This window comes from Ranitomeya imitator, chromosome 1 (genome assembly GCF_032444005.1).
Source record: "Ranitomeya imitator isolate aRanImi1 chromosome 1, aRanImi1.pri, whole genome shotgun sequence".
Classification (NCBI taxonomy): Eukaryota; Metazoa; Chordata; class Amphibia; order Anura; family Dendrobatidae; genus Ranitomeya; species Ranitomeya imitator.
The window spans coordinates 194,125,507-194,152,311 of NC_091282.1; the positions used below are offsets into that span (position 1 = coordinate 194,125,507).

Below are 26,805 nucleotides of genomic sequence, written 5' to 3' on the forward strand. Positions count from 1 at the left end.
GTTCCTCCTGAGCAGTTGTCTTGTGATGTCTGCCGCACCTGGGCTTGTCAAACACATCCCCAGTCTATTCAATTTTTTTTCTTTATTCTTTGTACTTGACGCTGAGACACATAAAAGGTGCCAGCCACATCTGCAGTGGATCTGGTCTTCAGCCTCTTGATAATCCAGGCTTTGGTCGCAGGGTGGATTTTTGGCATGTTGTCAGAGCTCAAGTTGCAGTTCAAGTGAAGGTCTGGGGTGCTGGGTTTCTTTTTATACACACACTAATTAACCAATCATTTACTGAGCACAGGTGAGGATGTAAACTAGGATTGGGTGCATTATATGACCAGGCGACAAAACTTTTGTCTTGCCTAAAAATGACCATTCTGTGTCTATTAACTGATCAATATTTCTGCATCGATGCCAATTTATTTTCTTAACCTAAACCACATTTCGGAGAGTTTCAGCAAAAGAATAATTTATGCAACCAATGGATGAATTTAACGTCAGGTTATAAGCTTTTATTTGCATAACATGGATAAGCGACATAACTTCTGTCAGGGAGTGTAGGCTGTAAGCATACTGTGCACTACCTGTGTGTGACTAGCACCATATACAAGTCTCTTTTGTGTAATTTAGAGACGAGTTTTTATATTTTTGTGTATTTCCATCATTATAATGAATTTCAACAGTATTTACAGTCATTACAGATAAAACACATTTTAAATTATCGCTATAAATTCCATCTTACTGTGTCATACAGAATCTGGAAGAAACACTATTGTGCCTATCCCAATTACCAGCATTATTTTTCACACCTTCTCTCCTTACATAGGGAGAATATTTGTATCATTTTCCTATAGGCAGAACCAAATAATTGGATCTTTTATACAGAATCTGAAAGAACGTGAAAAACTGAAAAGATATAAGTCACTTTGTGGGCGCAGGGGAACTGACCCAAAAACCTAATGATGATAACATTACAGAGTTGTGATAGAAAAAAGTGCTGTCTAGCTTGCCAAACAATGCACTGAGTTATTTAATGGCATATTTATGAAAAGGCTGATCCATGTGAATGAGGCTGAAGGTTATTCTGGAACAACAAAGATGTTTTCACATTGTGACATCTCATAAAAGGGGTCAAAGTATTTTCTCAAAGTTGTCTTTTTAATCAGGTTTCCAACTGCCTGCAGTATGATGCTTTCCCATGGGCAAAATCCATTTAACTTTAAATAGATTTAGTCTGGAGAGAAATCTAACTATACTATCACTTTGCATTATTGCAGCAGGTTTTTTTTTAATTATATTGTTATTCAGCAGATTATTATTTATTAGATTAATACCTAAGGCTTGTCAAGAAAGATAAAGCGACATAATACTCTATATCCCATACACCCATGTGGATAAAATAAACTTTAAAATGTATGACTAACTTTTTAAGTAACTGTAAGTACGGTATATTGGAACATTGCATTACTTATCTCGTACTGATCCTGAGTAGATATGATAGTGAAAGATTATTAGAAACAGAAAACAGTGACAGCCTCCAGTCTGTTGTCCATTTGTTCTGGTCCTGCACTCACATACAGTGAGGAAAAAAAGTATTTAGTCAGCCACCAATTGTGCAAGTTCTCCCACTTAAAAAGATGAGAGAGGCCTGTAACTGACATCATAGGTAGACCACAACTATGAGAGTCAAAATGAGAAAACAAATCCAGAAAATTATCTTGTCTGATTTGGCAAGAATGTCTTCGGCATGCTCGAAAAATATGTTTGAGTTCCGACAACACATGCAGGGGATGGATTGCCTATTTGTTAGGCAATACCTGCATGTGTTGTGGCTGTCTAACATCCACGAGAAATTTAGCCTCATATTTTTCAAGTACGCCGAAAACACTCAGCTAGCACATGAGCATACTAAGATAACACCCTATCCGAGAACTTTTGCTCATCACTAGTTTTAACCCATTCACCCCGAAGACTGTTTTCACCTTCCTGACCAGGCTAAATTTTACAATTTTGACCAGTGTCACTTTATGTGGTAATAACTCTGGAACCATACCTCCCAACCATCCCAGATCCAGCGGGAAAGTCCCAATTTTGAGACTCTGTCCCGCTGTCAGGGCTAGGATTTTACTTTTCCCACACTGCCCTGTGATCCATTATTCACAGACTCGTTGCTAAGAGACGTCTGGAAACTTCCTCTGCAGCTTTTGTACAACATCCGGATGGCTGCTTTGTGCGCACTGGACCTGTGATAAGGTCACAGGAGGGGAGGAGTCACGGGTCACATGATTAGGGGCCTCCATGCATGCAGGACTCTGCTGTGCTGGTTGTCATGGTGCTAGATGAGGGTAAGTTTATGTGTGGAGTCAGGAGGGGTTTACAGTGTGGATGTAGCAAAGCCAAGTGTGTACAAGGTGTACGGAGTGGAGCCGTGTGTGTACGAGGTGTATGGATCGGAGCCGTGTGTGTACGAGGTGTACAGAGCGGAGCCGCGTGTATACGAGGTGTACGGAGCGCAACCTCGTGTGTACGAGGTGTACGAAGTGGAACCACATGTGTATGAGGAGTATGGAGCAGAGCCGCGTGTGTATGAGGTGTACGGAGCAGAGTCGTGTGTATACAAGGTGTATGGAGCGGATTCGCATGTGTATGGAGCAGAGCTGTGTGTGTACGAGGTATACGGAGCAGAGTCATGTGCGTACGAGGTGTATGGAGTGGAGTTGTGTGTACAAAGTGTATGGAGCGGAGCCGCATGTGTATGAGGTGTACCGAGTGGAGCTGCGTGTGTAACAGGTGTATGGAGCGGAGCCGCATGTGTACGAGGTGTATGGAGTGGAGTCACATGTGTACGAGGTGTACGGAAAGGAGACGCGTGTGTACGAGGTGTATGGAGTGGAGCCGTGTGTGTACAAAGCGGAGTCGCATGTGCATAACTCCCAACAGTCCCAGATTAAGCGGGACAGTCCCAATTTTGAGACTCTGTCCCACTGTCCCACTGTCCCACTTTCCCTCATGGCCTCAGACCAAATGTACCACCGCTTTAAATTGCTAGCGAGATCGCTAGCTGTGTCGGATCGGAGCAAACGTTGCTCCTCGCTCTGAGACTGATTGGCACAGGAGACATGGAGAGGTCTTTATCAGTGGCGTACTGCAGTGACGTGAGCAGTCAGCTTTGCAGCATGGCTGGATGACATCATTCAGTGCTACGGGAGAGGAAGCTGCCGGCTGCTGCAAGGGAGCACGGTGAGAGGTGTGTGTATGTGTAGCTGTGTGTATGTGTAGGTGTGCGTGTGGTGATGGAGAAGGCAATGATCGGGGTTGGGGAGAAGACAATGATGGGGTGGGGTAACTATGTGGGGCCATTGTACTGTACCCAGCATCATGTGGAGCCATTATACATTATGCAGCATCATGTGGTGCTCATTATACTGTATGGAGCATCATGTGGAGCCATTATACAGTATTGAGCATCATGTGTGGCTATTGTACAGTATGGAAAATCATGTGGGGCTATTATACTGTATGGTGTATCATGTTGGCCCATTATACTGTATGGAGCATCATGTGGGGAAATTATGCTGTATGCAGCATCAAGTGGGGCCATTATACAGTATGGAGAACTGCGTGGCCATTATACAGTATTGAGCATCATGTGTGGCCATTATACAGTATTGAGCACTGCGTGGCTATTATACAGTATTGAGCATCATGTGTGGCCATTATACAGTATGCGGCATCATGTGGGCCCATTATACTGTATGAAGCATCACGTGGGGCCATTGTACAGTATGGAGCACTGTGTGTCCATTATACAATATTGAGCATCATGTGGAGCAATTATACTGTATGGAGCATTATGTGAATGAGGATACAGTAAATATGCTGGAAAAATATTGTACGGCAAGTCAGTCCTGCCGTCAGGAGGAAGAGAGACAGGGCTACACGGTATCCACCGCAGGATATTTACTGTATCCTCATTCTTGATGCAAATAAGTTCTTACCAGGGTTCTACTATATGTACTGTTGTGAATTCTGTGGCCAAGCTCCCTCCTGTGGTCGTGAGTGGTACTGTGGCTGGTTCTGTCTATAAGCTTCCTTTGGTGGATGAGAGTGGTACTGCGGCTTCTGAGTTTCCTTCCTCAGGTGATGAGGTTAAGTCGTTAGGTGCTGCTCTATTTAATTCCACCTGGTGCTTTGATCCTGGCCTCCAGTCAATGTTCTAGTATTGGTCTTGCTTCCTCCTGGATCGTTCCTGTGGCCTGTCTATCCTGCATAGCTAAGTTCTGCTTATGTTATTTTTGTTTGCTATATTTTCTGTCCAGCTTGCTATATTGGTTTTTCTTGCTTGCTGGAAGCTCTGAGACGCAGAGGGAGCACCTCCGTACCGTTAGTCGGTGCGGAGGGTCTTTTTGCCCCTCTGCGTGGTTGTTTGTAGGTCTTTGTGTTGACCGCAAAGCTAGCTTTCCTATCCTCGGTCTATTCAGTTAGTCGGGCCTCACTTTGCTAAATCTATTTAATCTCTGTGTTTGTATTTCATCTTTACTCACAGTCATTATATGTGGGGGGCTGCCTTTTCCTTTGGGGAATTTCTCTGAGGCAAGGTAGGCTTATTTTTCTATCTTCAGGGCTAGTTAGTTTCTCAGGCTGTGCCGAGTTGCATAGGGAGCGTTAGGCGCAATCCACGGCTACCTCTAGTGTGGTGTGATAGGATTAGGGATTGCGGTCAGCAGAGTTTCCACGTCTCAGAGCTCGTCATATGTTTTTTGGTAAATGTCAGGTCACTTTGTATGCTCTGAACTTCAAGGTCCATTGTGGTTCTGAATTACCTGTTCATAACAATGTACCACTCTCGCTACATTTAGCACACTGATGAAGGTCTTTGCAGACCGAAACGTTTGTGACTACTGTATATATATTAAACACCCCTTTTGCATCACACCTATTGGAGTGTGCTAATTATAACTATTCCACGTATTAAGGTTTGGGAACCTATCTTTATGCACCTACCTCTGTAGGCTGTGCTGAACATTTTCTATATTATACAGTATTGAGCATCATGTGGGGCCATTATACTGTACGCAGCATCATGTGGGGCCATTATACGGTATAGAGCATCATGTGGGGCCATTATACAGTATGGAGCCCTGTGTGGCCTTTATATAGTATTGAGCATCATGTGTGGCCATTAGTGATGAGCAAGTGTACTCGTTGCTCGTGTTTTCCCGAGCACGCTCGGGTGACCTACGAATATTTATAACTGCTCGGAGATTTAGTTTTCATCGCAGCAGCTGAATAATTTACAGCTACTAGCCAGGCTGAGTACATGTGGGGGTTGCTAGGGAATTCCCACATGTAATCAAGCAGGCTAGAAGCTGTAAATCATTCAGCTGCTGACATGAATACTAAATCTCCGAGCAGTTATAAATACTCGGCGGTCACCCGAGCGTGCTCGGGAAAGCTCGAGCAACGAGCACACTTGCTCATCACTAGTGGCCATGATACAGTATGGAGCACTGTGTGGCCATTATACAGTATGGAGCACTGTGTGGCCATTATACAGTATTGAGCATCATGTGTGGCCATTATACAGTATGGAGCACTGTGTGGCCATATTTTTTTGTTTATAATTATTGTTTATAAAACAGCAGTGCTAATTGGGTGTGGTTGGGGCTTGGATATGGGTATGATTAGTTGTGAAATGGATGTGGTCAGAGGCGTGGCCTAAAATTTCCCCCTCTTTGCCTTCTTCAAAAGTTGGGAGGTATTGCCCCAACACGTCTGACTATCAACCACATTCAGATCCTTCAGACGGAACCTGAAAACCCACCTCTTCAGGAAAGCTTACAGCCTGCACTGACCCCGCTGCCTCCTCATCACTACCGGAGATACTGCCTCACCAACACCGGAGCTCCTGCAACCCTAAACTTATTGTCTCCTTCCCCATAATCCTATAGAATGTAAGCCCACAAAGGGCAGGGTCGTCGCCCCTCTGTATCAGTCTGTCATTGTTAGTTTGTTTAGTTTGTAAGTGATATCTGTAACTTGTATGTAACCCATTCTCATGTACAACACCATGGAATCAATCAGGGCCGGACTGGCCATCGGGCAGTTCTGGGAAATGCCAGAAGGGCTGGTGGCAGTTGTGGGCCACTCGCCAGCTCCGACTCCCCCCGACTCACCCCCCCTGCCGCCGCCGACTCACCCCCGTGCCAGCGCCACCCCATTCAACTATACCGGCACCTATGATGCCTGTACAGTTGAATGCAATGATCGAGGAGAGAGCGTCTGCTGATGCTCCCTCTCCCATCATTCCCTGCTCTGCCTGGTGCTGATACTGCAGGTGCGCGATGACGTCATATCATCGCGCACCTGCTGTGTGACCTGGAAGACTGCAACTGCTGAGACCGGAGCCAGGAGCAGCGCGGGGCATGAGGAGAGGTGAGTTTTTTTGTTTTTTTTTTAAATATATCACTGATTGATAACTGGATTGTGGGGCTATTGGGGGGGGCTATGCTGTATTACATTCTATGGGGCTGTGCTGCATTACATTCTATGGGGGCTGTGCTGCATTACATTCTATGGGGGCTGTGCTGTATTACATTCTATGGGGGCTGTGCTGCATTACATTCTATGGGGGCTGTGCTGCATTACATTCTATGGGGGCTGTGCTGCATTACATTCTATGGGGGCTGTGCTGTATTGCATTCTATGGGGGCTGGCTGCATTACATTCTATAGGGGCTGTGCTGCATTACATTCTATGGGGGCTGGCTGCATTACATTCTAAGGGGGCTGTGCTGCATTACATTCTATGGGGGGCTGGCTGCATTACATTCTATGGCGGGCTGGCTGCATTACATTCTATGGGGGAGAGCTGTATTGCATCCTATGGGGTGCTGTATTATATTCTATGGAGGGGCTACATTATATTCTATGGGGGGCTGCATTATGCTCTATGAGGGGGCAACCATATATTATATATGCAGGGGCTGCATTATACTACATGAGGGGGCTGCATTATATTCTCTGGGGGGGTTACATTATACTCAGGGGACTATAATATATTCTGTGGGGTGGCTGCATTATACTCTGGGGTGGCATCATTATACTATAAGTGGGTTGCATTATACTGTATCGAGGACTATGGGGAATACATTATACTATATGAAGAACTATGGGGTGCATTATAATATGGGAAGTGAATTGTACTACATGGATGACAATGGCGGGGCATTATACTATATGGAGCACTATGAGTAGTGTATTATACTAATTTGAGGACTGAGGAATGTATTATACTATTTGGAGGACTGAATTATACTATATGGAGAAATTGCAGTGTATTTTAATATATGGAGGTCTATGTGGAGTGTATTATACTATATGGAGGACTATGTGGGGTGTATAATACTATATAGAGGATTGAGGAGTGTATTATACTATATGGAGGACTAAGGAGTGTATTATACTACATGGAGGACTGAGGAGTGTATTATACTATATGGAGGACTGAGGTGCACATTATAATAAACGGAGGACTATGGGGTGTATTATACTAAACAAGCAATATGCTGCCTATTCATCGAGTGATTGGATTGTTTATGTGGGAACAGAAATCCTTGTTCTCAGCAACACATCGCCGGTGTAAACTGTAGCTGTGCTGCTGATAACATGATACTGTATGGGGACAGATTGATCTACCGTATATACTCGAGTATAAGCCGAGATTTTCAGCCCAAAATTTTGAGCTGAAAGTGCCCCTCTCGGCTTATACTCGAGTCACAGTAGCGGTGGGGTCGGCGGGTGAGGGGGAGAGGGCGCTGAGGTATACTTACCTAGTCCTGGCGATCCTGGCGCTCCCCCTGCCGTCCCACGGTCTTCTGTGCTGCAGCTTCTTCCCCTCTTCAGCGGTCACGTGGGACCGCTCATTAGAAAAATGAATAAGCGGCTCCACCTCCCATAGGGGTGGAGCCGCCTATTCATTTCTCTAATCAGCGGTGCCGGTGACCGCTGATGTTATGAACAGGTAATTCAGAACCACAATGGACCTTGAAGTTCAGGGCACACAAGGTGACCTGACATTTACCAAAAACATAGGACGAGCTCTGAGACGTGGAAACTCTGCTGACCGCAATCCCTAATCCTAACATACCACACTAGAGGTAGCCGTGGATTGCGCCTAACGCTCCCTATGCAACTCGGCACAGCCTGAGAAACTAACTAGCCCTGAAGATAGAAAAATAAGCCTACCTTGCCTCAGAGAAATTCCCCAAAGGAAAAGGCAGCCCCCCACATATAATGACTGTGAGTAAAGATGAAATACAAACACAGAGATTAAATAGATTTAGCAAAGTGAGGCCCGACTTACTGAATAGACCGAGGATAGGAAAGATAGCTTTGCGGTCAACACAAAAACCTACAAACAACCACGCAGAGGGGCAAAAAGACCCTCCGCACCGACTAACGGTACGGAGGTGCTCCCTCTGCGTCTCAGAGCTTCCAGCAAGCAAGAAAAACCAATATAGCAAGCTGGACAGAAAATATAGCAAACAAAAATAACACAAGCAGAACTTAGCTTATGCAGGAAAGAGAGGCCACAGGTACGATCCAGGAGGAAGCAAGACCAATACTAGAACATAGACTGGAGGCCAGGAACAAAGAACTAGGTGGAGTTAAATAGAGCAGCACCTAACGACTTAACCTCATCACCTGAGGAAGGAAACTCAGAAGCCGCAGTATCACTCTCATCCACCAAAGGAAGCTTATAGACAGAACCAGCCACAGTACCACTCACGACCACAGGAGGGAGCTTGGTCACAGAATTCACAACAGTACCCACCCCTTGAGGAGGGGTCACCGAACCCTCACCAGAGCCCCCAGCCCGACCAGGATGAGCCACATGAAAGGCACGAACCAGATCGGCAGCATGGACATCAGAGGCAAAGACCCAGGAATTATCTTCCTGACCATAACCCTTCCACTTAACCAAATACTGGAGTTTCCGTCTCGAAACACGAGAATCCAAAATCTTCTCCACAATATACTCCAATTCCCCTTCAACCAAAACCGGAGCAGGAGGATCAACAGATGGAACCACAGGTGCCACGTATCTCCGCAACAATGACCTATGGAACACGTTATGGATGGAAAAAGAAGCTGGAAGAGTCAAACGAAAAGACACAGGATTAAGAACCTCAGAAATCCTATATCGACCAATGAAACGAGGCTTAATTTAGGAGAGGAAACCTTCATAGGAATATAACGAGATGACAACCAAACCAAATCCCCAACACGAAGTCGGGGACCCACACAGCGCCTGCGGTTAGCGAAACGTTGAGCCTTCTCCTGGGACAAAGTCAGATTGTCCACTACATGAGTCCAAATCTGCTGCAACCTATCCACCACAGTATCCACACCAGGACAGTCTGAAGACTCAACCTGCCCTGAAGAGAAACAATGGTGGAACCCAGAATTGCAGAAAAACGGCGAAACCAAAGTAGCCGAGCTGGCCCGATTATTAAGGGCGAACTCAGCCAAAGGCAAAAAGGACACCCAATCATCCTGATCAGCAGAAACAAAACATCTCAGATATGTTTCCAAGGTCTGATTGGTTCGTTCAGTCTGGCCATTTGTCTGAGGATGGAAAGCCGAGGAAAAAGACAAATCAATGCCCATCCTAGCACAAAAGGCTCGCCAAAACCTCAAAACAAACTGGGAACCTCTGTCAGAAACGATGTTCTCTGGAATGCCATGTAAACGAACCACATGCTGAAAAAACAATGGCACCAAATCAGAGGAGGAAGGCAATTTAGACAAGGGCACCAAATGGACCATCTTAGAGAAGCGATCACAAACCACCCAAATGACCGACATTCTTTGAGAGACGGGGAGATCCGAAATAAAATCCATAGAGATATGCGTCCAAGGCCTCTTCGGGACCGGCAAGGGCAAAAGCAACCCACTGGCACGAGAACAGCAGGGCTTAGCCCGAGCACAAATCCCACAGGACTGCACAAAAGAACACACATCCCGCGACAGAGACGGGCACCAAAAGGATCTAGCCACCAAATCTCTGGTACCAAAGATTCCAGGATGACCAGCCAACACCGAACAATGAACCTCAGAGATAACTTTATTCGTCCACCTATCAGGGACAAACAGTTTCTCCGCTGGGCAACGGTCAGGTCTATTAGCCTGAAATTTTTGCAGCACCCGCCGCAAATCAGGGGAGATGGCAGACAAAATTACCCCCTCTTTGAGAATACCCACCGGCTCAGACAAACCCGGAGAATCGGGCACAAAACTCCTAGACAGGGCATCCGCCTTCACATTTTTAGAGCCCGGAAGGTACGAAACCACAAAGTCAAAACGGGAGAAAAACAGTGACCAACGAGCCTGTCTAGGATTCAACCGTTTGGCAGACTCGAGATAAGTCAAGTTTTTGTGATCAGTCAAGACCACCACGCGATGCTTAGCTCCTTCAAGCCAATGACGCCACTCCTCGAATGCCCACTTCATGGCTAGCAACTCTCGATTGCCAACATCATAATTTCGCTCAGCAGGTGAAAATTTCCTGGAAAAGAAGGCGCATGGTTTCATCACCGAGCAATCAGAACTTCTCTGCGACAAAACAGCCCCTGCTCCAATTTCGGAAGCATCAACCTCGACCTGGAACGGAAGCGAAACATCTGGTTGGCACAACACAGGGGCAGAAGAAAAACGACGCTTCAACTCCTGAAAAGCTTCCACAGCAGCAGAAGACCAATTGACCACATCAGCACCCTTCTTGGTTAAATCAGTCAACGGTTTAGCAATGCTAGAAAAATTAGCGATGAAGCGACGATAAAAATTAGCAAAGCCCAGGAACTTCTGCAGACTCTTCAGAGATGTTGGCTGAGTCCAATCATAAATGGCCTGAACTTTAACAGGGTCCATCTCGATAGTAGAAGGGGAAAAAATGAACCCCAAAAATGAAATCTTCTGAACACCAAAGAGACACTTTGACCCCTTCACAAACAAAGAATTAGCACGCAGGACCTGGAACACCATTCTGACCTGCTTCACATGAGACTCCCAATCATCCGAGAAGACCAAAATATCATCCAAGTATACAATCAGGAATATATCGAGGTACTCTCGGAAGATGTCATGCATAAAGGACTGAAACACTGATGGAGCATTAGAAAGTCCGAATGGCATAACCAGGTACTCAAAATGGCCTTCGGGCGTATTAAATGCTGTTTTCCATTCATCGCCCCGTTTGATACGCACAAGATTATACGCACCACGAAGATCTATCTTGGTGAACCAACTAGCCCCCTTAATCCGAGCAAACAAATCAGACAGCAGCGACAAGGGGTACTGAAATTTGACCGTAATTTTATTTAGAAGGCGGTAATCAATACAAGGTCTCAGCGAACCATCCTTCTTGGCCACAAAAAAGAAACCCGCTCCCAATGGCGATGATGACGGGCGAATATGACCCTTCTCCAAAGACTCCTTCACGTAACTCCGCATAGCGGCGTGCTCAGGTACAGATAAATTAAACAGTCGACCCTTAGGAAACTTACTACCAGGAATCAAATCGATAGCACAATCACAATCCCTATGCGGAGGTAGGGCATTGGACTTGGGCTCATCGAATACATCCCGGTAATCAGACAAGAACTCTGGGACCTCACAAGGGGTGGATGATGAGATAGACAGAAATGGAACATCACCATGTACCCCCTGACAACCCCAGCTGGACACAGACATTGATTTCCAATCTAATACTGGGTTATGGACTTGTAGCCATGGCAACCCCAACACGACCACATCATGCAGATTATGCAACACCAGAAAGCGAATATCCTCCTGGTGCGCAGGAGCCATGCACATGGTCAGCTGGGTCCAATACTGAGGCTTATTCTTGGCCAAAGGCGTAGCATCAATTCCTCTCAATGGAATAGGACACTGCAAGGGCTCCAAGACAAACCCACAGCGCCTAGCAAACTCCAAGTCCATCAAATTCAGGGCAGCGCCTGAATCCACAAATGCCATGACAGAATAGGAAGACAAAGAGCAGATCAAAGTAACGGACAAAAGAAATTTCGACTGTACCGTACCAATGGTGGCAGACCTAGCGAACCGCTTAGTGCGCTTAGGACAATCGGAGATAGCATGAGTGGAATCACCACAGTAGAAACACAGCCCATTCTGACGTCTGTGTTCTTGCCTTTCAGCTCTGGTCAAAGTCCTATCGCACTGCATAGGCTCAGGTTTATGCTCAGATAATACCGCCAAATGGTGCACAGATTTACGCTCGCGCAAGCGTCGACCGATCTGAATGGCCAAAGACATAGACTCATTCAGACCAGCAGGCATATGAAATCCCACCATGACATCCTTAAGGGCTTTAGAGAGACCCTTTCTGAAAATAGCTGGCAGCGCACATTCATTCCATTGAGTGAGCCCGGACCACTTTCTAAACTTCTGACAATAAATCTCTATCTCATCCTGACCCTGACACAGAGCCAGCAAATTTTTCTCTGCCTGATCCACTGAATTAGGTTCGTCGTACAGCAATCCGAGCGCCAGAAAAAACGCATCAATATTACATAATGCAGGATCTCCTGGCGCAAGGGAAAATGCCCAGTCTTGAGGGTCGCCACGTAATAAAGAAATAATGATTTTAACTTGTTGAACTGGGTCACCAGAGGAGCGGGCTTTCAATGCCAGAAACAGTTTACAATTATTTTTAAAATTCAAAAACTTAGCTCTATCTCCAGAAAATGACTCAGGAATAGGAATTTTAGGTTCTAACATAGGATTCTGAACCACTAAATCTTGAATGTTCTGTACTCTTATAGTGAGATTATCCATCAAAGAGGACAGACCCTGAATGTCCATGTCCACACCTGTGTTCTGAACCACCCTGATGTAAAGGGGAAAAGAAAGACAGAACACAGTGCAAAGAAAAAAAAAATGGTCTCAGAACTTCTCTTTTCCCTCTATTGAGAAGCATTAGTACTTTGGGCCTCCAGTACTGTTATGAACAGGTAATTCAGAACCACAATGGACCTTGAAGTTCAGAGCACACAAGGTGACCTGACATTTACCAAAAACATAGGACGAGCTCTGAGACGTGGAAACTCTGCTGACCGCAATCCCTAATCCTAACACACCACACTAGAGGTAGCCGTGGATTGCGCCTAACGCTCCCTATGCAACTCGGCACAGCCTGAGAAACTAACTAGCCCTGAAGATAGAAAAATAAGCCTACCTTGCCTCAGAGAAATTCCCCAAAGGAAAAGGCAGCCTCCCACATATAATGACTGTGAGTAAAGATGAAATACAAACACAGAGATGAAATAGATTTAGCAAAGTGAGGCCCGACTTACTGAATAGACTGAGGATAGGAAAGATAGCTTTGCGGTCAACACAAAAACCTACAAACAACCACGCAGAGGGGCAAAAAGACCCTCCGCACCGACTAACGGTACGGAGGTGCTCCCTCTGCGTCTCAGAGCTTCCAGCAAGCAAGAAAAACCAATATAGCAAGCTGGACAGAAAATATAGCAAACAAAAATAACACAAGCAGAACTTAGCTTATGCAGGAAAGAGAGGCCACAGGAACGATCCAGGAGGAAGCAAGACCAATACTAGAACATAGACTGGAGGCCAGGATCAAAGCACCAGGTGGAGTTAAATAGAGCAGCACCTAACGACTTAACCTCATCACCTGAGGAAGGAAACTCAGAAGCCGCAGTACCACTCTCATCCACCAAAGGAAGCTTATAGACAGAACCAGCCGCAGTACCACTCACGACCACAGGAGGGAGCTTGGCCACAGAATTCACAACACGCTGATAGAGGAAGAGGCTGCGGCACAGAAGACCGTGGGACGGCAGGGGGAGCCGGACGTCGGGACCAGGTAAGTATGTAATATTCACCTGTCCGCGTTCCAGCCGCCGGGCGCCGCTCCATGTTCCCAGCGTCTATCTGCACTGACTGTTCAGGTCAGAGGGCGCGATGACGCATATAGTGTGCGCGGCGCCCTCTGCCTGATCAGTCAGAGCGGAGAGACGCCGGGACCGGACGCTGGGAGCTGCAATCAAGAAAGGTGAGTATGGCTTTTTTTTTTTTATTGCAGCAGCAGCGGCGGCACAGATTTATACCGAGCATCTATGGGGCAGTATGAACAGTGCAGAGCACTGTATGGGGCAGATATGGAGCAATATGAACAGTGCAGAGCACTGTATGGGGCAGATATGAAGCAATATGAACAGTGCAGAGCACTGTATGGGGCAGATATGGAGCAATATGAACAGTGCAGAGCACTATATGGGGCAGATATGGAGCAATATGAACAGTGCAGAGCACTATATGGGGCAGATACGGAGCAATATGAACAGTGCAGAGCACTATATGGGGCACAGATTTGGGGCAATATGAACAGTGCAGAGCACTATATGGGGCACAGATTTGGGGCAATATGAACAGTGCAGAGCACTATATGGGGCAGATATGGAGCAATATGAACGGTGCAGAGCACTATATGGGGCAGATATGGAGCAATATGAACAGTGCAGAGCACTATATGGGGCAGATATGGGGCAATATGAACAGTGCAGAGCACTATATGGGGCAGATATGGAGCAATATGAATGGTGCAGAGCACTATATGGGGCACAGATATGGGGCAATATGAACAGTGCAGAGCACTATATGGGGCAGATATGGGGCAATATGAACGGTGCAGAGCACTATATGGGGCAGATATGGAGCAATATGAACAGTGCAGAGCACTATATGGGGTTAGATATGGGGCAATATGAACAGTGCAGAGCACTATATGGGGCAGATATGGGGCAATATGAACGGTGCAGAGCACTATATGGGGCAGATATGGAGCACTATGAACGGTGCAGAGCACTATATGGGGCACATATATGGGGCAATATGAACAGTGCAGAGCACTATATGGGGCAGATATGGGGCAATATGAACAGTGCAGAGCACTATATGGGGCAGATATGGGGCAATATGAACAGTGCAGAGCATATATGGGGCAGATATGGAGCAATATGAACGGTGCAGAGCACTATATGGAGCACAGATATGGGGCAATATGAACAGTGCAGAGCACTATATGAGGCAGATATGGGGCAATATGAACGGTGCAGAGCACTATATGGGGCAGATATGGGGCAATATGAACGGTGCAGGGCACTATATGGGGCAGATATGGGGCAATATGAACGGTGCAGAGCACTATATGGGGCAGATATGGGGCAATATGAACAGTGCAGAGCACTATATGGCAGAGCTATGGGGAAATATGAACGGTGCAGAGCACTATATGGCAGAGCTATGGGGAAATATGAACGGTGCAGAGCACTATATGGCACAGCTATGGGGCAATAATGATCTATTTTTATTTTTGAAATTCACCGGTAAATGCTGCATTTCCACCCTAGGCTTATACTCGAGTCAATAAGTTTTCCCAGTTTTTTGTGGCAAAATTAGGGGGGTCGGCTTATACTTGGGTCAGCTTATACTCGAGTATATACGGTATGTGTTCATATTCTCTGTTGTGATTGTTTTTGGCCTTACTATGTTAAGAGCACGATCCTTCCCGCTTATGAAGCTGTATGATGGCTTGTTTTTTGCGGGACAAGATGATGTTTTCAGAGATACCATTTTGATTTACATTCATCTTTTTGATCTTGTTTTAAATTTGTTGTGCAACTTCTCCTGAGTTTACTGATACCCCGTATGTTGTCAAAAACTACTTTTGAGGCACAGTGCAAAGCTCAGAAGGGAAGAAACACCATGTTATAATGCAGATTTTGATGCACTTGTTTGAGGGTGCCATGTTACATTAGCAGAGCCCCTGAGGTGCCAACACAGCAGAACCCCCCCATAAGTGACCCCATTTTACAAACTAAATCTCTATATTAATTAATCTAGGGGTGCAGTGATCATATTGACACCACAGGTGTGTCACAGAATTTTATACCATTGGGCAGTGAAGATAAAATAATTTACATTTTCACCACCAAAATTGTGTTTTACCCTAGTTTTACATTTCATGCTGGGAAATGGGCAAAAATGGCACCAAAATTTATCCCACAATTTCTACTGAACATGGCAATACCCCATATGTGGCTGTACAGTGCTACTTAGCCGTACGGAGAGACTCGGGAGGGACGGAACACTCTTTGCCTCCTGGAATACAGATTTTCCTAAAATAGTTTGCAGATTCCATATAAAGAGCCCCTAAGTGCTAGAAAAGCAGAATCCCCCCTCAAGTGACCCCATTATAACCCTTTGGGAATCTTTGGGGAGCTTTTCTTGTCCTCTGTGAGGTAGCGCGGGTGTTTCTATATATTTTATTTTTCTAATTTCGGCTATAGACATTACCACGATGAATTTTAAACAAAACAATTCAGATGCAGTTCAAGTTCAGACTTTCAGCTTTCATTTGAGGGTATCCACATTAAAATTGGATGAAGGGTTTAGAAGTTTCAGCTCCTTAACATGTGCCACCCTGTTTTTACTTTCTTTCAATGTTCTTTTTATTGCAAATTATTAAGATTTACAAACAGTTTGAGAGAGTAAGATAAGTGACATAATAATCAAAAACACAATCAGGAGAGCAACAGGTTTTTACAAAGAAACAGCTCTAAAAGGTATTGTAATAAATCTTTCAAAGGTGATCAGAACCGTAACATTTGACAAATGGCAAGCGGTTACCCTCTTATAAAGAGAAGTAGTATTAGTCAATTGTCAATACAAAAAGGAGATAAAAATGAGAGAGAGAAAGAGAAACAGATAGGTGGGACTAAGAGAAGAAAAGGGTGTGAGGGAGGATAGAGGGGGGGGGGGAGGGAAGAGGAGGACACACTGGGATGAATACTCTCATTTAATAGTTATATCGTAGAGTGGAATACATTCTGAGTCCTGAATCGGGCCCAAGGGTTCCAGATACTTTGAAATTTTGTGAACGAGTGGTTAGTTTTGGTTCCTCTATGCGGTACAATTGGTCAATTTTAAGATAGATTTGCTTAATTGAGGGTGTGATTTTAGTGTTCCAATTTGAAGGAATCAAGGATTTACCCGCAGCCAATATGAATTGTGCTAGTTTTGAAGCCTTCTCGTCTCCTGGCCACAGTGGTAGGTTCAGGAAGACGTTTTCAGGTTTTAAGGGAATGCTTTCCTCCAGTACATCTTGAATAATTGAGGTTAACGCCTTCCAAAGGGGGGAAAGGGATTGGCATGACCACCACATGTGTAAATAGTTGCCAACATCTGCCCCACATCTCCAACAGTCAGAGTTGGATGAGTGATACCATTTCTTGATTTGGTTGGGAGTTAAGTACCATCTGGAGATAATTTTAAATGAATTTTCTTGGATGCGCACACAGGCAGAGGGGCCATGTGAATTTCTGTATATATATTTGATTTGAGGCTCTGAGAAGGAAATAGCTAGATCTTTCTCCCATCTAGCTAGGTATGCCCTTTTCATTGAGGTGTCTAATTGAAGTAGGGATTGGTATATTGTCGATAGAGACTTAGTGGGTATTTTTGATCTGGCACATAGTGTTTCATAAGGGGTTAGTGATCTACTAAGGTCAATAGATTGGCGGTGGTGTCGAATGATATGAGAAAGTTTACCATATTGTAGAAAAGTTAGACCTGAGAGTCCCGGGATTTGAAGTAAATCCTGTAGAGGGAGAAGAGTCCCATCCTCGATCAATTGTTCAAGTGGAATATGGGCCGCACAATTGGGTAGCGAGTCTACAATGTCAGTGATCATAGTCAGTGGTGAGAGAGGGGGTGCCAGCGATGGGCCAACTTTCTTCCATATTTTGAAAGTAGCAGAGGTGAATATATTTTGTAATTTAGGTGGGGACAAATCTTTAACATGACCTAATAGCATGGAGTGCAGAGGTATAGGGGACAATGCTTCTTCAATATTTAACCATTGTTTATCTACTGATTTCCTGATCCAGTGGATCGTTCTTGTAATATGGGCCGCTTGATAGTATTTTAAAATATCTGGAGCTCCAATCCCACCTAAATCTTTTGGAAGGGAAAGCGTTTTGGCGTTAATGCGTGATCTACCCTTTTGCCAGATATAGCCAAAAAATAAAGAATGCACTTTAGCCAAGTAGGAGCACGGTAATTGTATTGGGAGCATGTTGAGGATATAGATAAATTTTGGAAGAATTATGCTTTTTAAAATATTTTTCCTGCCTACCCAAGATAGATAAGTGTCTTTCCAGGAGCGAATGAGTGTGGTAGTGTTTTCCAATAGTCTGGAGTAGTTAAGAGTGAAAAGGTCTTTATCCGAGAGGCATAACTGTATACCTAGATATGTTAGACTTTTCTGTCTCCAAGGGAAGGGGAATGACGATTTAAGGCTATTGACTATATTGTTAGGTAGTCCAAGGTTTAGAAGCTTAGATTTAGATTCATTTATTTTAAAATTGGATAGTATGCTGTACCTCTCTAGAGTGTTCATAATGGCTGGAATGCTTCTCAATGGTTTGGAGATAATTAATAAAAGGTCATCCGCGAACGCCGCCACCTTAAAGTGGATGCCTTGAATGTGAAGTCCTTCAATTTCAATGCATTGTTGTATGGCCTGTAATAGAGGCTCAACTTAGAGTACAAAGAGTAGCGGCGATAGCGGACAGCCTTGTCTTGTGCCATTGAATATCTGAAATGAGTCTGTAAGTGACCCATTGATCCTGATTCTAGCTGAGGGCGCAGAATACATTCCCATAATAGCCGATATCGAGGGCTTGGGAAACCCAAATTTTAGTAATGTTTCCTGTAGGAAAGTCCAGTCGACCCTATCGAAGGCCTTCTCCGCGTCCAGGCCCATTAGTGCAATTGGTATTTTCTTAAGTTTTGCATATTGCATAAGGTGCAAAACTTTGTACGAATTATCTTTCCCCTCTCTACCTTTCACAAAACCAGATTGATTCAAAGAAATTAGTTGAGGCAGCACGACAGCCAATCTGTTGGCCATTAATCTCGCATATAGTTTTAGATCCGTGTTTAACAATGAGATCGGCCTATAGCTGCCACACTGTTCCAGATCTTTCCCTTCCTTATATATCAGTGAGATTCTGGCTTCCAGAAACTGGCGTGGGGCCGCCTCCCCTTTCTGAAGAGAGTTGCACATATTAAGCAGATGAGGGAGCAAAATTTCGGAATTGGATTTGTAGTAGTGTGTTGTAAATCCGTCTGGACCCGGGGCTTTCCCTTTGGGACACTTCGACAGGGCCGAGCGGAGTTCCACAAGAGAAAATGGTTTGATTAATTGTTCTTGCTGAGATGTAGATAGGGCTGGGAGGTTTAGGCTATTTAAGAAGGTTTGAATGTCCTGCTTTCTCTGGTTTTTTTCCCTTTCTCCTTCTTCAAGGCGTAATTGGTATAGGGACTTGTAGTAGTTTAGAAATTCTTTCTCAATCTGAGAGTAGTTTTGGGTTTTTTGGCCAGTTTTAGTTTTGATAAAATGGATGAATGTGCGGGCCTGTTTCTTTTTAATAAGTGACATAGTTAGTTTAGAGGCTTTATCCCCATGTACAAATATGCGGTTTTTCCAAGAAGCAAAAAATTTCACTGACCGCTCTCTGAGGATGTCCCTTAGTCTTTGCCTTTTAGTTGAGAGTTCTAGAAGAGTTTGTGATAGCAAAGTCCTCTTATGTTGGGATTCTAGATTTTTTATCTCCTCATACAGAGCGTTCAGTTCCTTATTTTTCGTCTTGTTCAAGTAGGATGCTATGGATATAAGTTCTCCCCGCAGTACAGATTTGTGTGCCTCCCACAATATTAGGGGTGATATTTCATAATTATTGTTTAATTCAAAATATGTTTTAATGGCTTTAGCGATGCGTGATTTAGTGGGTGGGTTATCTAGGAGCGAATCATTTAACTGCCAGGACCTGTTCGGGGAGAATTGTTTAGATAATATTAACTCCACCAATACATACGAGTGATCTGAAAATAAGGAGGGATTTATGTCTGCCTCTTGTATGTTAGGTAGTAAAGATCTAGGTGCGAATATGTAATCTATTCGATGGTAGGAGCCATGTGGGTGAGAAAAGAAAGTGAAATCTCGTTTGGTCGGATTCATATAACGCCAAACGTCTATTAGGTTCAATGAGTGTAGAGCTTGTTTCAGTCTAACCAAGTCCCTAAGGGAGATTGCACTTTTCTTTTTTGTTGTATCAATGGAGGGTTCAAGGGCTAAGTTGAGGTCCCCACCAAGGATGAGTGTACCCTCCCTAAAGTCCCTTATTTTTTTGAGTGTGGCTAGAATCCATTTTAATTGCTTCTTATTTGGGGCATAGACATTGCAAATGGTGACAGCCACCCCCGCCAAAATTCCCTTTATCATTAGATAGCGGCCATTTGGGTCAGCCATCTGGTTGTGAAGTTGAAATGGGATATCTTTAGCTATGGCTATTGATACTCCTTTGGATTTGGTCTGAAGTGAGGTAGCATGAAACCATCTATCATAGTGGCCCTTACCAAAGGAGGGGATCTTGTTGCTAGAAAAGTGGGTTTCCTGTAAAAGTAGTAAGTCAATACCTTTTTTCTTGAAGTATGAAAGGGTTTGGCCTCTGGAAGACGGAGAGTTAAAACCATTAGTGTTGAAGGAGATTAATTTGAATTTCTTCTGGTTGTCAGCCATCTGGAAGGAAGTCTTGATGGTGGAGGGCATCCCAATGTGTCTGAGGGGAAAGGGAGAGGAGGGGGAGTGGGTAGAAAATAGGAAGGGAAGGAACAGAGAAGGAAGAAACAGAGAGAGAGAGGGAGGGCGTAGAAAATTTAAAAAGACAAAACATAATGAGAAGAGTCATAACATAACAGTCAACCGAGTGCATCATCTCTGGAATGTAGCTGGAAATAATAATCATTGCCAGCTAGAAGAGGCAATTTAATAACAATAAACACAATATATCTAATCTTAGAACTATTGTTCTGTGTATCAACGTGAACCTGCACAATGGAGTGAGATCTAAACAGTGGGGTGTAAAAGGACAGTATTAGGGATATCTCTCAGTGATCCCTAGACTATTACAGCCAACCATGGAGGCAGATCCGTCTCTTCAGGTTTCTGAATCTTTGGTGGGAGTGGACCTGGATACTTTACGCTTAGTTTTCTGGGATCTGGGAGTGGAGACCGGCTGCCATGGGATGGGGCCAGGGAGGGGCTGTAGCATTGAGGCTGCATGGAAGGACTCAATGTCGGGATATTGGTCGAGGGAGATGTTCAGTTCTTTACAAATCTTCTGGATATCTGCTGAAGATCTTGCTTGCAATCTTTTGTCTTCAGTAATGATTTGTATTCCGAATGGGTACAACCAGCGGTATTGAAGTTTTTTCTGGAGGATTGCCTCGGTGAATGGTTTGAGCAAAAATCGCTTCCTCAGAGTAATTGCAGAGAGATCTTGAAAAAGTTTGAGGCGAGTGTCTTCAAATTTGATGTCTTGGGCCTCCCTTGCTCGTTTTAGTATGAGATCCTTAGTACGAAAGTCCAGGAACCTGCACAGTACATCTCGGGGTGGGTCCCCCTGTTTAGGCTTAGGGCGAAGCGCCCTGTGTATTCTAACTATTTCAATGCCTTGGGGTCATGATCTAAAAGCAGGGAGCGGAAGATCTCGGTGGCAGCTTTGGTAAGGGCTTCAGAGGCGACAGACTCCGGCAAACCTTTTATCCGGATATTATTTCTCCGCTCGCGGGTTTCATGGTCTTCAAGTGTGCTTTGGACCATATGGAGCTGATCCTCTTGGGCTTTAATACAGGACAGAATAGCGTTAGAATATTCTATGGAGTTACTTTGTGAGCTCTCCAAGGCCTCAATTCTGTGCCCCTACTGTGTTATTTCTTGCTTAATATCAGTTAATTCTTTACCAATAGGTTCCAGGGCTTTGGATAGGATGCATTTGATAAAGGAACGGGTTACCGGGTGTTCCTTGCCCCCAGAGCCCATATCAGAGTCACTTTCCATGTCGGAATCTGTTTCTCCTTCCGTGGCTAAATTGGATGGGTAGTTTGTTTTAATCACACTGGGGGTAGAGACCCGTTTTTTTAGATATTTGTCTAGATCCGATTGTGCGGCTAGCGAACTAGTTTTAGTTGGCTTGGGTGTTTTGATGTTAGATCTGACCATTGTGTGTAATGTAGCGTTATGGGTGAAGCTATAATTCCTCTTCCAGCAAGCAACGAGGACTCTAATTCATCATCTTACTGGGGTGATCCCAGCACAGGTGGGCCGTTTGTCCAGAGGATGCAGTCACTACTATTATAAATGAAGAGAACCAATTCTTGGTGCGGCCACTAGGTGTCAGAAGAGGACCACTCTATTGCAAGCAGCTAATGCAGGATTCCACAGTGATAAAGTATGATAGAGACCTTTATTTTTAAGTTGAATCAAAGGAAATCGATCATCCCACAAGGATATTTAGGTGACCAGGTTTGTTTCAGCGGTCAGCAGTGGTCGTGGTTCCCAGGTGACCTGTTTACAGTACCAAGGGGTTGGTAGGGACAGAGCCTGCACACAGGGAGTTCAGAGAAGGAAGTCTAGTGGGTTAATGTGCTCCTCTAGCACCAGATCTGTCTCAATATGGCGCTTCTGTTGTTATAATGCACTGTCTGCGCTTCTTCCCTACACAGTTCCTCTCTGGCCAAACAATGCAGCAGCCACCCTCTCTCCCAGATATCCCCTAGAGCTCCTCTGGCAGACAAAGGGTTAACTTCGGCCTCTGCGGTCAAAACCTCTCCCCCCTCAACCCTAGGCAACAGATAAGGCTCAGATAAGGTACCTCGCAGACTTCGGAGCCTCACTAAGGTGCGACGAGCACTGGCTGTCCACTTCTGATGTTTTATACGGCCAGGACTTCTCTGCCGCTGGATGCTGATTGTCAGCGGTTAAGTGGTGCAGGGGTAAGCCCAGTGTCAGGGATGGGGGTCAGCGATTTTTAACCCTGCACAGAGAGTTGTGAGGAGAGTGTGAACTGTAGGAGCTCCTGTGTAGTTGGAACTCGCCGCTGTTTTAGTCACCGAGGAAGCAGGTGAACCTCTGGGGCTGCTGATCCCTCCGCCCTGCGCTAGGCACCCTTGGAAAGAGACCCAAGGGTTGCAATTAGTGCAGGGGTGAGGTAATTAAGGAGGCGCCCTCCTCCCTGTGTTTAGCGCTGCCCGCCGAATATACTGAACGGCCTGGGCTTCTTTACCGCCAATTAAACTGAGTCGGCGGTGTGGTAGTGCGAGCGTGCGGCTGGGACTTTGGATCCCTCCGCCCTGCACCGAGCGCTGCCCCCAGGAGCTCCTGTGCGGCCGGAACTTCTTTCCCCGCTGTTAAACCGGCGCCTGCGGCGGTGTATGCTTCCGCCCTCGGTTCCGAGCTTTCCCTCGTATGTGCCTCTCTTTGTGGGGAAGCGAGGGGTCCGCTGGGGGTAAGCTGTGTTGTTAATGTTGCTCTTCAGGCTTAATTCAGTGGCACAACACCTGGAACAGTGTCTTTTTGAACTGTGCTGCGGCGTGGACTACTTTTCCCCTTTGCAGCTGCACAATATGAGCGGGCTTAATAGTGTCAGTTCTGTGATGGAGAATAAAGTGGTGCCTCCCCTATAAGGGCTTCTGGGGGTCCCCTGATGGTCTGGGATGGAAGTCACAGTACCTTGGGTTCTTTATAGTGAGTCTCTGCTCCTTTTCCTCCTCACATTTGGGTGTGTGGGGAATATCCCTCCGCCTTTCTCACACTGTAGATGTCCTTTTGTTTAAAGGTGATTATTTCTTAAATTTTTGGTTGAAATCCTCTAGAATCGAATTCCGGCAGGTCCCGACCCCTCAGGGAAGTCTCCAGACGTAAAAATCCGGGTCACGCGTCCGTTTTTAGTAGATTTGGTTCTGATTTTGAGGGAGCTCAGGGATCCTGCTTCCTACCACTGCAGTGCTCAAGCCACCGTGCCACCCTGTTTTTAAAGGGACAAAAGTAATTGGACAGATTCAATAATTTGAAATAAAATGTTCATTTTTAGTACTTGGTTGAAAACCCTTTGTTGGTAATGACTGCCTGAAGTCTTGAACTCCTGGACATCACCAGACGCTGTGTTTCCTCCTTTTTGATGCTCTGCCAGGCCTTCCCAGTGGTGGTTTTCAGTTGCTGCTTGTTTGTGGGCCTTTCTGTCTGAAGTTTAGTCTTTAACAAGTGAAATGCATGCTCAATTGGGTTGAGATCAGGTGACTGACTTGGCCATTCAAGAATATTCCACTTCTTTGCTTTAGTAAACTCCTGGGTTGCTTTGGCTTTATGTTTTGGGTCATTGTCCATCTGTAGTATGAAATGATGAACAATCAGTTTTGCTCCATTTGGCTGGATCTGAGCACACAGTATGGTTCCGAATACCTCAGAATTCATTCGGCTGCTTCTGTCCTGTGTCACATCATCAATAAACACTAGTGACCCAGTGCCACTGGCAGCCATGCATGCCCAAGCCATCACACTGCCTCCGACATGTTTTATAGATGATGTGGTATGCTTTGGATTATGAGCTGTACCAAGCCTTTGCCATACTTTTCTCTTTCCATCATTCTGGTAGAGGTTGACCTTGGTTTCATCTGTCCAAAATAATGTTATTCCAGAACTGTGCTGGCTTTTTTAGATGTTTTTTTAGCAAAGTCCAGTCTAGCCTTTTAATTCTTGATGTTTATGAGTGGATTGCACCGTGTGTGGCGCCCCAGGGTCCTGGTTGTCGCAGTGGTATTGCTTTCCTCTCGGGGAGAGTGATGCTACGTTTGGAGGCAAAGAAGGATAACTGCATCCAGGTATCACAAACATGCAACACATTTCACACTCCAGACCACCAGGGGGAGCTTCTGCTCCTATTTATTAGGTCACTCCCCATATATATATATATATATATATACAGTGGGGCAAAAAAGTATTTAGTCAGTCAGCAATAGTGCAAGTTCCACCACTTAAAAAGATGAGAGGCGTCTGTAATTTACATCATAGGTAGACCTCAACTATGGGAGACAAACTGAGAAAAAAAAATCCAGAAAATCACATAGTCTGTTTTTTTAACATTTTATTTGCATATTATGGTGGAAAATAAGTATTTGGTCAGAAACAAAATTTCATCTCAATACTTTGTAATATATCCTTTGTTGGCAATGACAGAGGTCAAACGTTTTCTGTAAGTCTTCACAAGGTTGCCACACACTGTTGTTGGTATGTTGGCCCATTCCTCCATGCAGATCTCCTCTAGAGCAGTGATGTTTTTGGCTTTTCGCTTGGCAACACGGACTTTCAACTCCCTCCAAAGGTTTTCTATAGGGTTGAGATCTGGAGACTGGCTAGGCCACTCCAGGACCTTGAAATGCTTCTTACGAAGCCACTCCTTCGTTGCCCTGGCGGTGTGCTTTGGATCATTGTCATGTTGAAAGACCCAGCCTTGTTTCATCTTCAATGCCCTTGCTGATGGAAGGAGGTTTGCACTCAAAATCTCACGATACATGGCCCCATTCATTCTTTCATGTACCCGGAGCAGTCGTCCTGGCCCCTTTGCAGAGAAACAGCCCCAAAGCATGATGTTTCCACCACCATGCTTTACAGTAGGTATGGTGTTTGATGGATGCAACTCAGTATTCTTTTTCCTCCAAACACGACAAGTTGTGTTTCTACCAAACAGTTCCAGTTTGGTTTCATCAGACCATAGGACATTCTCCCAAAACTCCTCTGGATCATCCAAATGCTCTCTAGCAAACTTCAGATGGGCCCGGACATGTACTGCCTTAAGCAGTGGGACACGTCTGGCACTGCAGGATCTGAGTCCATGGTGGCGTAGTGTGCTACTTATGGTAGGCCTTGTTACATTGGTCCCAGCTCTCTGCAGTTCATTCACTAGGTCCCCCCCGCGTGGTTCTGGGATTTTTGCTCACCGTTCTTGTGATCATTCTGACCCCACGGGGTGGGATTTTGCGTGGAGCCCCAGATCGAGGGAGATTATCAGTGGTCTTGTATGTCTTCCATTTTCTAATTATTGCTCCCACTGTTGATTTCTTCGCTCCAAGCTGGTTGGCTATTGCAGATTCAGTCTTCCCAGCCTGGTGCAGGGCTACAATTTTGTTTCTAGTGTCCTTTGACAGCTCTTTGGTCTTCACCATAGTGGAGTTTGGAGTCAGACTGTTTGAGGGTGTGCACAGGTGTCTTTTTATACTGATAACAAGTTTAAACAGGTGCCATTACTACAGGTAATGAGTGGAGGAAAGAGGAGACTCTTAAAGAAGAAGTTACAGGTCTGTGAGAGCCAGAAATCTTGATTGTTTGTTTCTGACCAAATACTTATTTTCCACCATAATATGCAAAAAAAATGATAAAAAAACAGACAATGTGATTTTCTGGATTTTTTTTTCTCAGTTTGTCTCCCATAGTTGAGGTCTACCTATGATGTAAATTACAGACGCCTCTCATCTTTTTAAGTGGTGGAACTTGCACTATTGCTGACTGACTAAATACTTTTTTGCCCCACTGTATATATATATATATATATATAACTGGTAGTCTGTAGAGAAAGTTAGAACATTCCAGACCAGAGTCTGAGGTGGACAGAGGGTCCAAGGAGCTGTGCATGCCCTCAGAGCTCAAGCTCCCAGAAAGAGACATTCAGAAGGCAGAACTGTATTGCAGCGAGCGTGAAGGAAGTCAGAGCAAAGGAGAGGATACCAGAAGGGGACCAGCCTTGCACAGGCTGCCTCCTTCTGAGGCGCAGAATCCCGGTAGCCAGAACATCGAGGGAGTAAGGACCTT

The 26,805-nt window shown here is 45.0% G+C and overlaps 1 long non-coding RNA gene across 2 annotated transcripts in view; it reads right to left on the reverse strand.

The window, feature by feature from the left end:
• LOC138657679 (uncharacterized) overlaps positions 1-23,984 on the reverse strand; it is a 46,684-nt gene extending 22,700 nt beyond the window's left edge. Inside the window, exons 1-2 of one of the 2 annotated variants that reach the window (XR_011317131.1) lie at positions 23,674-23,984; positions 20,580-20,722 (exon numbers count right to left, since the gene is read on the reverse strand). This is a non-coding gene — a long non-coding RNA (uncharacterized lncRNA). The other variant, XR_011317132.1, reaches the window with a different exon arrangement.
• Positions 23,985-26,805: the final 2,821 nt, after the last annotated feature.